Source organism: Lepidochelys olivacea (genome assembly GCF_965140295.1).
Source record: "Lepidochelys olivacea isolate rLepOli2 genome assembly, chromosome: 2".
NCBI classification, from domain to species: Eukaryota; Metazoa; Chordata; order Testudines; family Cheloniidae; genus Lepidochelys; species Lepidochelys olivacea.
In genome coordinates this window covers 180,980,956-180,996,263 of record NC_140412.1, presented here as the reverse complement: position 1 = coordinate 180,996,263, position 15,308 = coordinate 180,980,956, and the positions used below count along the sequence as shown (strand labels likewise).

The 15,308-nt window shown below is 39.9% G+C and overlaps 1 protein-coding gene across 3 annotated transcripts in view; it reads right to left on the bottom strand.

The window, feature by feature from the left end:
- ELMO1 (engulfment and cell motility 1) overlaps positions 1–15,308 on the bottom strand; it is a 417,156-nt gene that overhangs the window by 158,261 nt on the left and 243,587 nt on the right. Inside the window, exon 1 of one of the 3 annotated variants that reach the window (XM_084621576.1) lies at positions 3,333–3,336. The exons of the other annotated variants lie outside the window; for them this stretch is intronic. The gene's annotated coding sequence lies outside the window, so the exon portion shown is untranslated. Of the gene's footprint in view, positions 1–3,332; positions 3,337–15,308 lie in introns of those variants that run through there. 3 annotated transcript variants of the gene reach the window in all.

Here is a 15,308-nt window from a genome sequence, read left to right as displayed (position 1 = left end):
TGGAGGGTGAAAATTGCAGAGAACCTGGAAGAGGAAAGAGCAGACAGGAAAAAGACCCAGGAGTCCCAGCAGCAAAAGGAAAGGGAGTTTCCCCAGGACATAATTGGGCTTCTCTGGCAGCAAACAGATACTGCAGACTTTTGTGGACCTACAGGTTCAACAATCATGGGCTCACCTCCCTTTGCAATCTATGGAAAACTCCAATACAGCACCTCCCTATGCCCCCCTAAACATTCAACATGGCATCAGGTGCCACACCTTTATCCCTACCACTCCACACTGGGGAGGGGAGGAATATTAATGACAACCACATCTTCATATACACTGACTTTTGAGAGCCACAGTTGCTGTAAGTGTAGGTAAAATGGACATGTTCTTTCTTCTTGTATTCCATTAATTTATTCAGTTTTTAATGTATTTGCTTTTAACTTGCAGAGATTTTCTTTTGCACTAATTTTGCTACTGAATAAAATTCTATTATGTGGAAAAAAATTAATCTTTATTAGTTCACAATATATGCTGCAGAATGCTTAGCAGTTCTGAACGCACCCACTTATTTGTTACTGTACAGCACTAATTTGGTTCTTTTCACGGCTCTGCAAGTACCAGAGGATCATGTGTCCTGTGTTTGCAACACTTATGATCGTAGTTCAGAGCTGTGCAGGCTCCAGCTTTCTGTCTGAGGAGGGCTGTGTGGGATTTTTTAAAAAGGCACAACAATTATGGGATATAGATGAAATTATGGGATGGAGACAGTTGCACGCTGGACTACCTATCCACTGTACACTGCACGGTGCAACAACACAAGCGCTCCTGGTGCTTAAGTCCTGTGCCGACACAAGGAGCTAAGTATGCATCGTGCAAACAATATGCTAACTACCATAGTTTTATGCAGATGTAATTTGTGTTGACCAGTGTTTGTAGTGCAGATATGGCCTTCACTGTTTTCCTCACGGAGCTGTATCGCCCTTCAGTTTTACTGCTGAGAACTGTTTTTTCTTATCAGAAATGGAGAATCATGAAGCTGAGGACATTATTTACATTAAAGGATGGAATTCCTTGGGTATTTTAAGTTTTCAGCATAAATGATTATTTTATCTTCCTCATTTTGGGTGTGTCCCATACATTGTGTTCCTTGGAAGGAGGAGAGGTATGCTGGTGATCGTGCATCACCCCTGCTTTACTATACTGAGTATGTATTTGAAAAATCCAGACTGAGCAGCCAGTGGGTTTTCCTTCTAGATATCTGGAATGGTTGGCAGTGGCCCTGCAATTAATTAGCAATGACCCAACAAGAATATAAAGACTGCTGAAACTGTCATTATCCCCAAAGTAAATATTTTTGCAGATTAGACATTTAAACCGTTAATAAATGCTAAAAGACATTATATGAAAGTGTACTTTTTTGTTTTTGTTTGTTTGATTTAGTTATTGCAATGGATAAGTAGCAAAAATTGCCAACTCCCTTGGTTTTATTATGAGTGTTGCAATATTTGATGTTTTAGTTAAATCCCCAGCTGATAGATTCATGTAATTATGTGAGGATTTCAGCATTTAAAAAAAACAACAACAACAAACAACTCCTAGTTCTCATGAATGCAGAGAAAGGCTTGGAAAACAGAACCCTAAAGCAGCAGGCAAATTAAAAAGAACCCCACACATTTATTAGTTTAAAAATCTCATGATTTCTAAGTCAATCTCATGATTTTTGCGTGCTTAAAACTGGCAATACTGCACCTATCTTGAGTGTTGCATGCTTTTGACATAATTAAAAGAACAGTGACAAAAAACCCAGCAGCCTCTCTAAAAACAAAGAAAATGCACCATAAATAACAATCAAACCCAAATATTCTCTGAACACCCTCACAAACAACTGACCCTTATCTCATTGCCCCTCTCCCCAAAAAACTTCACCACATTCAGGTTCTGGGTTCAATCTTTGAGGAGTACTACATAGAATGAGTCTAATTCCGACATGACAGATGAATGGATCGCAGCAGCAAGGTCTGAATCTAAGAGAAACTGTTTTCGAAGTAGCAGAGCAGTAGTTTCTTTAAGAGAAACTGTCTTACTCTCAGGGCCAGATGATGATGAATAAATGCTGTTCTGGTCACTGCTGCTACGGATTGTCTAACAACAGGTGGGGAATCCAACAACACCCCCAGATTGCAAACGAATGGTAGGCACATATCCTCAATCATGGGGGCAGGTATAATTTCTTGCCCCATCTTTCCGTTGCTTCCTCCACCCTGATAGCATAATCTCAGATTTACCCAGATTGTTTTTTGGAGAGCAAGGCCTCTTCCCTGCCCCAAACACATGAATCCAGAGTTGATCCTAGGCATGTGCCCAACATGTCATTAAAAAATGCCCTGCATTTTTTGGGTCTGCACTCTGTCTGCTCTTAACCCCTCCCAGCAGCCCACTGGTCTTCTGCAATTCCCAACTTGAAAAATTGACTAAGAAGGGCTCAGCTACCTCTGTGCTGAAACTTCGAACAACCCACACCCTTTTCCCCCTTCAATTCTTGAATGCACAGAAGCCTTCTGATCTCTCCGAAGTGACAAACTCCCTGGGGCGGCCTTCCCTAGCAGCTACAAGGAACCTTTTGCATCCTATTGGCAAGTGGACATTCCTATTGCATCCCTGACTTGCCCAGATCCTCTAGATCAGTGGTTCTCAACCAGGGCTATACATACCCCTGGGAATTCCCCTGAGGTCTTCCAGGGGTTACATCAACTCATCTAGATATTTGCCTAGTTTTACAACAGGCTACATAAAAAGCACTAGTGAAGTCAGTACAAACTAAAATTTCATACAACTTGCTTATTCTGTTCTATATAGTATGCATTGAAATGTAAGTACAATATTTATATTTCAATTGATTTATTTTATAATTATATGGTAAAAATGAGAAAGTAAGCAATTTTTCAGTAATGGTTTGATGACACGCTTTTTTATTTTTTGACTGACTTTGTAAGCAAGTAGATTTTAAGTCAGGTGAAACTTGGGGTACACAGATAAATCAACTCCTGAAAGGGGTACAGTAGTTTGGAAAGGTTGAGAATTACTGCTCTAGATGAGGGTGTGTTTTGGAAGTCTGCCATAGGACACATCTCTTAAGACACACAAGATTCTGCAAAATGTATGTCAAGTTCTGAGCTGACCTGAACCAAAGCCCATAGAAGTCACTGGAAGTTTTCCATTGACCTCAATGGGCTTTGGATCAGGTCCTTAATCTGTATGGATTGTATGTATTTCAGGGCAGGGACTGTTGCTTATTATGCTTTTGTAAAGCATCTAGCACAACAGATATCCTGGTTTAGCACAACAGAGATCCTGGTTTTGGCTAGACCTTGAGGTACCACTGGAAAAATAATAATCTATATAGTTCATTTTTGTTATTTCAAATGCCATCTAAAAAAATGTAGATCACAGAGTAAGTCGAAAACCATTAACATTACAATATAAACGTTGGTTTAAGCCTTAAATCATGAATTAAACCCATCTAAAGAATAGGTAAAAAAAATTCTGCATATTTTAAGACTGACCCAGTTTAGTAACTCCAGACCACTCTTTTAATAGGTCAACAAGAGACTCCCTGTATGTCTCTTGTTCCTTCAAATATAATAAGATGCATCCAGCAAATGCAAGAGCAAGCAGTTTTTAATCCCAAAAGAGATAATTAGAGAACATGATGTGTAAACCCAAACAGGAAAAATATATTTAGCACTATTAAACATTGCTGACTTCTCCTGTTTAATTCACAGGTTTCCAACATAGTCAAACTGTAACACAGAGAGATAGCCCTTAAATCTTGGAGACTAGCAACAAGCAAATGTTTTTGCATGGTAGTGTCTGCTCAAGCTTGTAAAGTACAAGTCAGCAATGGATGCCTGCAGTTTCTATGGCATTTTCTTTCATTTCATACTGCAAGGGACAATATAACTGTTATTGTATCCAAATCAGTGTTCCAAATATCACTGAATGGATATAAAAGCCGCTTGTCTATGTATGAAGAGGGGTTATCTTTAAAAAAAGAAAGGGAAAAAAAAGCCTTGGTTTATAATCATTCAGTTCTCCAAAATTTCAGATGAACCCTTTTCTGCACTCTGGGATATAGGATGAATCCATCTTTTCCCTGAAACTCAATGGGCCTCTAGACACATGTTTGCCCTTTGTACTCTGCCAACCCCTCCCCACCAGCCCAGAAGGGAAAAATATGAATTAATTAAAAGACATAGAAGTCTCATTGAATTCTGAATAAATTATTAATGTGCAACCCAGACCTTCCATATTTACATTCCCCTCCCACTGCAAAATGTAAACAATTCAGTTGTTTATTTGCTTTTCATTTCAACTAGTATGCAGCCAATTCAAACCGCAAGCTAATTTGAGAGAAGTTATAAAAGGGACTGAACTGACTCATTGTAACAAGCCTGAAAATATAGGAATTGCTTTATAAATACTTTTAAAACATTTGGCATTGAGTGATGAATGAAATGTTTGCCAAAAATGTTCATGCACTTTTAATGTTAGAAGTACAGACCAATGAATTACAATTTTAATGCAGCCAAGAGAGAGGTTCAATGCACTAATATGCTTCTCTAGTGTACTGTTCTGTCCATGCCTATGCTCCATTTTCAAATCCTGTTCTGTTACACTGTTTAGAGATGGCATCCAAGTCTCTGCACTAGTCTGATGTAACTCTCATGGGATTTGCATGAACTAGGGCTGAACAGAGCAAAGTGCACAAAAAAGTAATGTTTCATTATTCTGTTGCATGCAAACAATGGGTAGCAATAAGTCACCAACACACACATCCATTTCCAAACACATAAGTACAGATCAGTTTCCCAGTAAAGGTATCAGGTTTTGACAACCATAGGTCATTTATATATGAATAAATTAAATAGGACCAGATTCTGATACCCATATACTGAATAGTACCTTATTCTGGGTTAAGTCATGGCTTTGCCATGAGCTCTGTGTTAGAGGCAACATGTTGCTGCACTGTCCTGAAAGCAGCCCAAGCTGCACCCTCCTTAAAGTAGTCCCAATCTCTTTCCTGGTCTCCTAGCTGCTCTGGGGAGTGAGTATGGTGTACTGGGTGGATGCCTGGAACAGTGTACTCTCCCTAAGATGGCCGCATACCTGCACGGCTGATGCATAGTGGGGGATAGAGTCAAGGCTCCACCTACTCACTGTCCTCTTGCACTCGGAAGGGGCATATCAGCTCTGTGGAGCCTGCATCCCCTCCTGTGCTGCTACTCATGATGTGGGTAACCGGTAGATGGATGTAAGAGGGTGTTGAGCCCCATTATGCCTCCTTGCCACTGTATAGTCTAGATTAGAACATAATTTGGCGCTCTGTGAAAGCCCTGCCTGACTTCAAGGGACTGTTGTGGGTAAGGTGCTACTCAGTAGAATAAGGAAGATAAGGTGTGGCCCATAGTGTTGTGGCTTTTTGAGTTTCGTTTGTTAACAAACAAGAATTGTGCTGATGGCAGGTGGCAGTCTGAAAGGTCCACCCCAGAGACCTTCTACATGTTTCCCAAGATACACAAGCAAGGGAACCCAGACAGACCCATCTGTAACAGCATCAGCCAGAAAATGATAAAAGACAACAACAACATAACAGCCAGGGAAAAACACTTTTCATAAAATGATAACTTCATATCAGTCCTCATCCTCAAAGGAAGACTGCACAACACCTTCAAAAGATGAGCCTGAAAGCTTAAATTCATAATTTTGCTGGACATTAAAAATCATGATCTTAATAAAGACACTAGATTTATTGTTTATTACAAGAAACTGTAACCGACGAACCCCCTTTTTTTGTCCTATGACTGCAGAGGAGTTAATGGACCACTTCACCTTGAATGATCTCTTGCAACATATCTTAACTACTTATACTGAACAATCTGCTCCACCTTGTATTTCACTGTGACACTCTGAGCACCCATCTCAGACCTGTGCAAAATGCATGTTAACAAAATAGCTGATTTTTAAAATGTACCGTCTTTCATAGGGCACATTGTAGCACATAATAAACAATCATGCCATGATATTCAGTTTACAGTAATATATTAAAAGTATTCCATCAATGGATCCTACACACATCCTATATTTGCTGTTCAACAAGTTCTATCCAATAAAAAGTCGTTATCACCGAAGTAGTGATATACGGCTCTTAACACGACTTCTAATGCGTAGCCGTGAGAGCAAAACTCAAGAGGTTCGTGATTTCATCAGAACTCAAGAGTTACATTAGTCACCGCTTTCCTTTCTGTTTTATACAGTGTATTTGAAGTTCCATTAGGGTTTTAACAAGTTTTTTTCCCCCCCTCTCTTAATTATGGATACAGGAACGATTTTGCATACCTGAGATTGTTAGAGATGTGTAATGGCACAAGAAAGAAAGAAAGAAAGAAAGAAAGAAAGAAAGAAAGAAAGAAAGAAAGAAAGAAAGAAAGAAAGAAAGAAAGAAAGAAAGAAAGAAAGAAAGAAAGAAAGAAAGAAAGAAAGAAAGAAAGAAAGAAAGAAAGAAAGAAAGAAAGAAAGAAAGAAAGAAAGAAAGAAAGAAAGAAAGAAAGAAAGAAAGAAAGAAAGAAAGAAAGAAAGAAAGAAAGAAAGAAAGAAGAGATCAGACCCAGTGGACCAAAGGCCGATCTCTGAACCACTGACTGTAATGGGAAGTGTGCAGTCATATATCTCCCAGTAACCCTGAACATTTGAGCAGTATAGTTTTACTTAAAAACACTGAAGCAGCAGCTTGTTAGTGGAACTTATGGAACCACTTTTCTGGTTAGACTGAAAAACGTGTTTTCAAACCCTGCAGCTTTCCAGAATAGAAACTCATATATAGTTAAAAACATAGACCCTGGCCCTACAAACAGATATGTACTTAACTCTTCTCGTGTGAGTAGATCCACTGAAATCAATGGGACAACTCATATGATTAAATGGAGGAGGCTTTGCAGGATCATGGTCACAGTGATATCAAGTTTTAGTAATAAATGTAGGAGTATTGACTGAGGAAGGTTTTTAAAGTTAGTATAGAACACTAAACAAAAAGGATACGGTTATTTCAGGAAACATTCATGAGAATAACTTGGAGTTTAAAAAGGCAATCTATATGAGACAGGGTTAACTTTCCACTCATCATGACTGTTATTAAATGGTCTTCTCTGAATACCTTGAAAAATTCCTTTTCTCTGACTGGTGCACCAATAATAGTTATTAAATGCTGTATTTGTTTCGTCTCTGCCATGGCTGCAGACTCAACTGCATTATTTAGAGCAGTATCATTTGAGTGAGAAATCCATTATTCACTTTTTTTTCCTCAAGGGACATTTCAGAAGTCAGAGAAGGTATTCAAAACCTGTTTATAAAACATAGATGGGTGAATCATTTTCATAACATTTGCTCCATAATTTTACTCCCATCTCCACAACTTTCCTCACCAGTGAACTTCATAACCCTAGGGGAGGAAGAATCCACAAATATGATTTGCCTTTACTGCATTTAGCAATCCATACCCGCGCAAAACATATTCACATCCACAGTGTATATAAATTAGTCCTCTGGTGGAGTTCAACTAGTGATAGGGGCCCTTGTACTGTTTTCCTCACAGTGGTGGGCATTTCCAAAAGTGTTACAGTGCCAGGTGTTATGGTACACTTCTCCACAGTCCGTTTTAAAGAGGTTGCAAGGAAGAGAAACATGCCATGTTGTAATTCCCATTGCTCTAGGACAAAATTACTCCTGGACATATTACCTCAGTCAATGGAGACAAAAGGAAAACATCCAAGCAACATGTTTATTGATTTGAGCACAGTCAATACCCAGCTTTTTTGGCTCTCCAGTCAAAAATAATTCAAGCAGGAAAACATCAGTTTCTTTGGGCTAGTCTACACCACAGACCACAGGGGTGCAAATTGAAGAGCACGTCAGAGTGTTGCGATCTAACTGCTCCATGTGGATGCTGCTGGTGTGAACTAAAAGGTACCTAGAGAGGTTTCAGAGTAGCAGCCGTGTTAGTCTGTATCCGTAAAAAGAAAAGGAGTACTTGTGGCACCTTAGAGACTATCCAATTTATTAGAGCATGAGCTTTCGTGAGCTACAGCTCACTTCATCGGATGCATGAAGTGAGCTGTAGCTCACGAAAGCTTATGCTCTAATAAATTTGCTAGTCTCTAAGGTGCCACAAGTCCTCCTTTTCTTTTTAAAAGGTACCTTGTTCGGGTTCACATAGTAGTCTTACAAAATAGGTACCTTTTAGTTTGCACCAGCAGCATTCACACAGGGCATTCCACACACAACACTTTGGTGTGCTCTACAGTTCATCTCCCTGTACTCTGCATTGTGGCACAGTGTAGACAGAACCTTACACAAGCTAGGGAACCAAACCAGCTCTCCTTGGTTTCATGGATTTACTTGGATGAGAGAATTTATTTTTCCTGGGTTCCAGCTTCTCTAATTAATAGATCTCCATTTTTGAATATTTAGTAGGCCGACGTTTTTAGAAACAGATTCACTGTCAGTTTATGAGCTTGCCTGTAAAATCATCATTTAATCATTACATAAGTTGTTCATTCACCTCAATTTTCCATTTCCTTTAATGTTCTTAAAGTCGGTGTTGGTGGGACCTCCAAAATCCAAAAGCATAATCTCAGGCGAGATCCCTAATATACAGTTCTTTATGAACCTTGTGCAAAGCTCCTTCATTCTCATTGTATTTGCTTAGATCCCTTTGGGGAACCAAGGAATTCTGTTTTCTGAGTGTTGCTTCTAGCTCAAGTTATTGAATATTTTTTTCTGTCAGTATTACTTTTCAAGTCTATATTACCTTCCTCTACAGCCAATGGGCTAAGTTATACCTCTCAGGAATAGCCCAGCACTGTGGACAGGGTTAGTTGGGTTACATGACATTAAAAAGACATGTTTTAGCACAAACTTTCAAAACAAAAATCATCTTCAGGTGAACCACTTGGAAGATTTCAGACCAAAAGTTAAAAGTTTTAGAAAGGTCTAAGTGGCAGAGGCGTCAGAAAAGAAACACACAACCTTAACTATAATAGTCATTACATCTGTAAGCACATAAGATAACAAAGGCCATACTGGGTTAGACCAATAGTCCATCTTGCCCAGTATCCTGTCTTCTGACAGTGGCTGGTGCCAGATGCTTCAGAGGGAATGAACAGAACAGGGCAATTATTGAGTGATCCATCCCATTGTACAGTCCCAGCTTCTGGCAGAGCTCTGGAGAGCTTTAGGGGCACCCAGAGCATGGGGTTGCTTCCCTGCCCCTCCTGGCTAATAGCCATTGATGGACCTATCCTCCATGAACTTCTCTAATGAACCCAGTTATACTTTTGACCTTCAAAACATCCTCCGGCAACAAGTGCCACAGGCTGACTGTGCGTTGTATGAAGAAGTACTTTCTTTTGTTTTAAACCTGCTGCCTATTCATATCATCAGGGGACCCCTGGTGCTTGTTTTATGTGAAGGGGTACGTCCTCATTCACTTTCTCCACACCAGTCACCATTTTATAGACCTCTGTCATATCCCCCTTTCCCAGCTGAACCCTCCCAATCCTTTTAAATCTATCATATGGAAGTTTTTTCATACCTCTAATCATGTGATATGATTGCTATGGGGGTGGTCAGTGAGTGAGTAAAAACCTTTTTTTTATGAGCACCATTTCAACGAAAACTGGAGCAGAAGCAGGCCCCCAACAGCTGAGGTTCAATTTAGAGATTCTTTCACAGCACTTGCCTCGAAAACACCTGGCCTCTGCCATCAACTGCCAGTTCCAAAAATGCTATAAATTCACCAATTAAAAGCCACACACTGCAACATTTTAAAAAGTTCCATTAGTTGGCTAGAATTCACCAGATCAAGCTGGCAAATTACATTGTCCAATAAATCAGCTAGAACACGAAAGCATCTGACATTAGGAAAACAACCTTTTCGCGTGAAATGATTCTTCTCTTTCACCATCTCAGTGGCTATGCTTACATTATTTACTGGTCCTGCTGTGCCTCTCCCACACCTGCTGATCTTGGCATCCTATTCCAACTAGCACAGGTTAATCAGATTTCCACTCCCACCATCAAAAACCTGTATAATATCTACTCAATTCCACTTTCATTCTACACAAAAGCTATGTCAGCTTGCAGAAATCAATATCCCAAGCCAACAGATCAACTAAGATTTCCAAACAGAACCACTTTGCAAGTGGGAGGTTGGGGAAGAGAGAAAAAATAAAACTGAACAGATAAGCAGCCTCCTTGTGTTGTTCTATGCATCGTCAATAGGTATTACATCGTATGATTAGCACCCTTGTCCCTCCCCAGTCCCTCCTCTCAAAATATATTCACAGCACTGCTGTTTGTATATATAGGGTTATTTTATACCAGGGGCTGCTTGTTGAAGTGACAAGATTACTCTCTCACTAGCCAAGATTAAATGAGATATTGACAGGCCCATGCATCTTCCCTGAAAGTGATGTCTCAGCAGTAAGATTCCAATTTAGTACAATGATGGTCTTTCACCTCCAAAAGAAGTGGCTCCGTCATCTTTAATAGCTGCAGTGTTAAATTCTTCCTATATGAAAAAATTGCACTTAAAGCAAATGTATTACAAGGAGAGTGAGAAGTTTAAAAAAAATTGCTAAACATATTGACCTAAATTTTCAAAAGTGACTAGTGATTTGGTGGAGGAGGAGGGGGGCTTCAAATTGTGGGTGCTCATCTTGAGACACCTCAATGGGGCCTGATTTTCAGAGGGTGAGTGTTTGGCACTTTCTGAAAATCAGACCCCTTTTTAAGGTATGTCAAAGTACCCAGAATTGAGGCACTCAGAATGATATCATTGCGGCAGGTTTCCACTACAAGCATTATACACGTGTGGGAAACCCACTTGCCCCACAGTGAGAGCCATTATTGTCTGCAGATTCTAAATTTTTATTTAGAAAAAAGTTTCTAGCATTATGGTTGCATGGGTCACCTTCCCACTGTGAATCTAGGATCTTGTGGATAGCAGTGAAAGTGACAAGATTCTGGTCTGTTTCCTTTTCCACCAGCATCAGCAGAGGCAGGGAGTATTCAGGGGGAGAGAAGAACTCAAAAACCAAAGCTGGAAGGAGTAAAATAGAAAAGACCCCTCACTACAACCTCCCTCACATCAGCCAGAAGGCTTTGGTGTGGGAGGAAGAGGAGAATGTTAGGGCAATCTCTTCCCTCATCTCCCTTTCGGGGTGTGTGGGTAAGAGTTTCAAATAAAGATACTTACTAGCCAGTGGCTCTGAAAAAAATGAAGCCCCTAAGCAAAGACCAGCACCGTCCTTTCCCCAGCATCAGGGAGTTGAAGCTTAGCATCTCACATAGACATTGTTCCTGGATGGTGGGGACTCTTAGCTTAGTTTAGTCCTTTGGCTATTAGGTTCTTGGTAGTTTTTTCAAGCCCTATAAAGGAAGGGAAGTGAGGAAGAGGATGTAGGCAAGATATTTGGTGTTTTTTTCTGAAAGCTCCAACTCCTGGAGCTATGTGATTATGTGTGACTCAGCTTAATAAAAAGGCAGTTTCTAGCCCTCACAGTTGCAGAGAAGAACTAAAAAATGTTAGTCCTAAAGGCACAAGCTCCTAAAGGCAGATAAAAAGAAATCAAAACTGATAATTTTTAAATCTCGTCATTTTATACCAATCTCTTGGCTTTTTTGATCTGACTCATGATTTTTGAATACCTGGGGTTGACAGCGTTGGGACAGTTAGAAAAAAGAAAGTACTGAGAGAGATTTTGAGAAGGGATTGGGGAGGAATGGGAGAGAGAGAAAAAAGAGAGAGGAGGTAGAGAACATAATGCAAGGAGAGAAGAGAAGAGAAAAAGGTGAGGAGGAAAAAAACAGAAGGATAAAGAAGAAACGGACACTGAAAACCATGCAGTAAAAGATAAAACATGATGTGTTACAGGAGAGAAAAGTCCAGTGAGGCCAAGAAAGGAAATAAGATTAAACACAAGCAAGAGATATGACGTTTCTATTTAATACATTTTTAGAAGTCATAAAGTGTAACAATTAACTTCAGCACAAACAACCGTTTTATAGACGAGAAGAGCTTTGTGTAAGCTCAAAAGCTCGTCTCTCTCACCAACAGAAGTTGGCCCAATAAAAGATATTACCCACCTGGTCTCACATGAAACTTTGGCATTTTTGAGTACTGAACCATGTAACATTAATATTCTCTTAATGAAGAGCTTCCCCCAATCCTCTTAAGCAATATATATTATAAACTCAATTTTATATACACAGAGCGCTCCTAGGGTATCCTAAGATGTATCTTTTAGGCGTCATTTTGCAAGGCATTTAAAAGTAAGTATGCTAACCATGTATTCAAAGGAAAAGAAAGGACTGTGACACATAGCGGGGGGAAGGGGGGCGCCCACAGAGACGGCAAGATTGGATGATGATCAGCAACCAACAACTAAAGTAGAAGGACAGGACTGGCTTTACATGTTCCTAAAAGGCTTTATTTTACTTTTTTCAGTTGTGTGTGAAAATTCCGGTGCCACACTAACAGAGATGAAGATGGGAGCCTTCTATGTTTATCCACTGGGAACAGTATTTACTGCACAGGACAAAGCAGTGCAAGATTCCCAATTCTGCCCTACCAGTATGGCTTGTGGGGTGAAAGGGCAGTTTCAGTCTTTGGCTTCTCTGCTGAGACTGTAAAAGAAAGAACTGATTATAGAAATTTGTTTATGTGATATGAACCTTTCTTCACTGGGAGCTGGATTCGGAGCAAACTATTATGCTCTAACGTAGGCGTTCTCAACCTTTTTCTCTCTCTTTTTCCTCATATAAAATCCAGGGCCGGCGGTAGGGGGTAGCAAGCAGGGCAATTGCCCGAGGCCCCATGCCATAGGTGGCCCCACAAAGCTAAGTTGCTCAGGCTTCAGCTTTAGCCCCACGTGGAAGGGCTCAGAGCCCCGGTCTTTGGCCCCGCAGGGTGGGGCTTCGGCTTTCTGCTCTGGGCCCCAGCAAACCTAACATTGGCCCTGCTCACAGCCCCCAATTCCTGGTTGAGAGCCGCTGCACATCTGACAGAGATGGGTAATCTAACTTCTGTTTTTCTAGCAGGAGGTCCCAAAAGATGGGATATGATTTATACACACGGACTAACCCAATCATACCAATGAAGATTAACTCCCATGTCCTCAATCTGACTTTAGGAGGACAAGGTTCTGTAACTGACCAGGCAAAGACACAGTAATTAAAAGATACCATATCTGTGAGAATGGTAGGTAGGTTATTCATCAACATTAATTTATTGTCACTGAATAGATTCTCCCCTATCTGAAGCCGCAACAGTTTTTGTTCATGCACCAGCAAAACATTAAATACACGTTCTTTAGACCACATAATCCAGAGTGCAGACAGTAATCAATCTGCTCAAAGTGAATGGAGCTCATGAGACCTCGGATGGGACCGTAATGAAATTCAATAGAACATTAGGAGCACAGGTGGTAAAGGGAAAAATGCTGCAGACTTCCTACTGGGAATTCTCATACCACAGCCAGAGTCAGTGCTGTGAAATGCCAGTCATAAAACAAACAAAGGCTCTATTACTTTTTTTATTTAACTTATTCTGCGAACAGACAGATATGAATGAGCGGGAGAGAGAAAAACATTTACTTCCCCAAATTGTTTTTGGAGAACCTTCTTCTGCAATAAAATGGACGACACCAATCCAGGTTCTTTAACGCTGCCTGCTTCTATGAACGTCCTAAAAGACTCGAAGTATTTCATTGTAGACGTCAGTGAGAATCCCCTAATATTGAAGATCATATTCAGAAGGGTATCACTTTAAATAAAAGTTTACTTTCCTGTTTGGAGCAGAGAACATAACAAAGAATACACTCTTCATTCCCTCTCAGGCTCAAAGTGCTACCATGTAAGCAAGATGCATTTGAGGGAGAGCCGCTTACTTTAGAAAAGTTATGCAAAGGCGGTGACATCACCTTAACTGTTATTTTCTCTTCCCTGCTGATTACTCTATTTTTGGACTCCTTTTTTCTTACTTAAATTGTAATGGGAGTCAAGACTGGACAGAGTTGGAAATCTATATTTAAAAAAAAAAATTTTTTTTTGCCATGCATGCCCTTTGGAGCAAGTACTCTGGAGTAGTTAGGAAATATCTTGAAAGTAGTGTGAGCAAATGCATCCATGCTATTGAGTTGATTTACAGAATCATGGGCTTTGAAATAAGCACTTGGTAAGAGGTATATAAAATAAATCTGGGGTCCCACAGATTTTATAGGGGTGTAACTATGTTGATTAGGATTTTAATTTTTACTGAAATTGTTATAGCAGTACAACTTTACTGTGGATGCAGTTCTACCAGCATAAAGGTGCCTTATACCAATATAGCTTATTCCTGTTCTTTTGTGGAAATAAGCTACACAGGTATAAACACTTTTATACTAGTATAACATTATCCACATTAGGGCAGTCGTGCCTCTTTAACTATATCAGAATGTGGCTTCCCCAGGGCTATACTGGTATAAATATAAATAGTACAATTTGTTTGTAGACAAGCCGATAGAGTTTTAGATTCTTTCATCTTTTTATCCCTTAATAAAACTCAAACCCCCCTTCACCCCAGAAAAAAAATTTATTCAGCAACTTTATTGTCTTTGTATTCATGAGCAGTTCATATTTGCCTTGAGCTTGTTATTCAGATTTACTTGACAAGTTTGTTTTCCTATTGTTCGAGCACAAACAGTTTGCAGCAAGCATGCACAATGTGATGGCAAGTTGCGATAGGTCAGGAAAGTCATATGATATTGTTTTTCTTGCCTGACTGAATGAGTATGTAGATTTTACTATCAGAAAGAGGATCTTGATAAAGCCTCTGGGACTTTACAGCTCCCAGACAGAGATAAGTCAGATGAGGATAAATTGTAATAATTTATTAACTGAGCAACAAAGCTATTGCCTGAGGCCCAGACAAATGAGATTAGTGTAAGGTTTACTTTTTATTTTCCCCCACAAAAGCAAGGGTGGTTGTGTGTGTGGGTGTACGCACACACTTCAGCCCTGGTTGCTAAATGTAAAGTCAGACCCTTGTCTAGCCTGGTTAATTGCTTCTATGCCAAGACACTGATGAGGTATTTGGGGAACACTATCCCACTGCTATGTCAAGCAGTGTCCCATCCACTATAAAAATAGATCACTTGAGATGTGCCTGCCCAAGCACCTAAATTTTGTTTTTTCATTAGTACTGGTGCACGTGACATTCAATC